Source organism: Mustela lutreola, chromosome 6 (genome assembly GCF_030435805.1).
Source record: "Mustela lutreola isolate mMusLut2 chromosome 6, mMusLut2.pri, whole genome shotgun sequence".
Lineage (NCBI taxonomy): Eukaryota > Metazoa > Chordata > Mammalia > Carnivora > Mustelidae > Mustela > Mustela lutreola.
The window spans coordinates 32,976,302-32,978,640 of record NC_081295.1 but is presented as its reverse complement, the minus strand read 5'-3'; the positions used below and the strand labels follow the sequence as shown (position 1 = coordinate 32,978,640).

The window sequence follows — 2,339 nt, the reverse complement described above, 5'->3', positions numbered from 1 at the left end:
ATCAGTATAATTTATTTTTTTAAATTTTTGTAGAATTCGACAGTGAACATATCTGGACCTCGTGCTTTCTGTTTGGGAAGGTTATTTATTACAGATTCAATTTTTTTCAAGTAATTTAGGCCTGTTCACTTTGTTATTCTTGTGTGGGTTTTGGAAGATTATGCCTTTCAAACAATTGGTCCATTTCATTTAGGTTGTCCAATTGGGGGACATAGAGTTGTTCATAATACTCCTTTATTATCCTTTTAATGTGATGGGAGCAACAGTGATAACCCTCATTCCTTTCTGATACTAGTGATTTGTTTATTCTCTTTTCTTTTTTTTCCCTGGTTATCCTCACTAGATGTTATCCAAAATTAATTTATTGATTTTTTCAAAGAACCAGCTTTTGGTTTTATTGATTTTCTCCATTGATTTCTTCTTTTCAATTTCATTGATTCTTATTCTAATTTTTATTATTTCTTTTATTATTCTTACTTGGGAATTAATTTGCTCTTCTTTTTCTAGTTTCCTAAATTGGAATCTTAGATTATTAATTTTAGATATTACTTCTTTTCTAATATATACATTCAATGCTATGATTCTCCCTCTAAATATTGTTTTCACTGCATCTTACAAATTTTGATAGACTGTATGTTCATGTTCATTTAGTTCTAAATATTTTGTAATTTCTCTGGATCTTTTTTGACCTGTGTGTTATTTAGAAGTGTATTGTTTATTTACCACATATCTCGGGATTTGCTAGCTACTTTTCTGTTTACTGATGTCTAGTTTAATTCCCTTGTAGTATAAAAGGAGGCATTGTATGGTTTTTATTCTTTTAGAGTTGTTAAGTGTGCTTTATGACCCAGAATGTGGTATATTTTGGTGAATGATCCTTGTAAGTCTGAGAAGAATGTATAATCTGCTGCTGTTGGATGAATCAGTCTGGGCATGTCCATTGTATCCAACTGATTATGGACACTGTTAAGTTCAGCTATATCCACACATATTTTCTGTCTGCTAGATCTGTCCATTTCTGGTAGGAGAGTGTTAAAGTCTACAGGTATGATAGAGGATTCTTTTATTTCTTCTTGAAATTCTATCTTTTGCATCATTATGTTGAGGCTTTCACATATTTTGATGCATGGATGGTAAGAATTATTATGTCTTTATTGTCGACCTCTTGTTAACATTATTTAATGTGTCTCTTTATCCCGGATAACACTTTTTCCTCTGAAATAAATTCTTTCTGAAATTATTTTGATTAGTGTTAGAATTGGTACATCTTTCTTCATTCATTTACTTAAATAGATATGTTTCTACATTGAAAATGGGTTTCCTATAGAAAACACATCATTGGATCTAGTTTTTTGATCCATTACAAAAATATTTTGTCCTTTAGTGGTTTAATTAGAACATTCAACTTTAAAGTGGTAATAGATACAGTTAGAATATTATCTACCAATTTTTTACTTTTTTAAAAATTTGCTGCCCTTATTCTTTCCTCCTATTTTTGTCTTCCACTCTTTTTCGGCCCATTAACGTTTTATTTATTTTTTTAAAATATGGAACGCTTCACGAATTTGTATGTCATCCTTGTGCAGAGGCCATCCTAATCGTCTCTGTATCATTTCAATTTTAGTGTATGTGCTGCTGAAGCTAGCACTGCCTTTTTTGTTTTTAAATGAACATTTGAAATGACCCATTTTCTTTCATTTTTAGACAATCAGCTATACTTTTTTTTTTAACTTTTTTTGGTGATTCACTTGTAGTTTGCAGTATACATTTTCAAATAATCCAAGTCCACTCTCAAATGACACTACATCATATACAGTATGTATATATTGTGTGTATATACATGCACACACACAGCTGACCCTTAAGCAACATAGATTTGAACTGCACGGGTCTGCTTATACTCGGATTTTTTACACTACAGTATTATAAATGTATTTTCTCTTATTATTTTCTTTCTTTCTTTCTTTCTTTCTTTCTTTCTTTCTTTCTTCTTTCTTTTTCTCTCTTTTGGAGTTTTTTTTTTTTTTTTTGTAATTTTATTTTATTTTTTTCAGTGTTCCAAGATTCATTGTTTATGCACCACACCCAGTGCTCCATGCAATATCTACCACTAAGCTCACCCAACCCCCCGCCCCCCCGCCCCTCCAAAACCTCGGGTTGTTTCTCAGAGTCCACAGTCTCTCTTATGATTTTCTTAATAGCACTTTGTTCTCTCTAGCTTACTTTACTATAAGAATGCAGTATATAACACATATAACTTGCAAAATGTATGTTAATTGACTATTTTTGTTAATGGTAAGGCTTCTAATCAATAGTAAGTTATTAGTAGTTAAGTTTTG

At 31.0% G+C, this 2,339-nt stretch overlaps 1 non-coding gene across 1 annotated transcript; it reads right to left on the bottom strand.

The window, feature by feature from the left end:
* Positions 1-1,541: 1,541 nt before the first annotated feature.
* On the bottom strand, positions 1,542-1,648 carry LOC131834904 (U6 spliceosomal RNA). Its single transcript, XR_009354998.1, has one exon. It is a non-coding gene; the product is annotated as a U6 spliceosomal RNA (small nuclear RNA).
* Between the last annotated feature and the right edge of the window lie 691 nt (positions 1,649-2,339).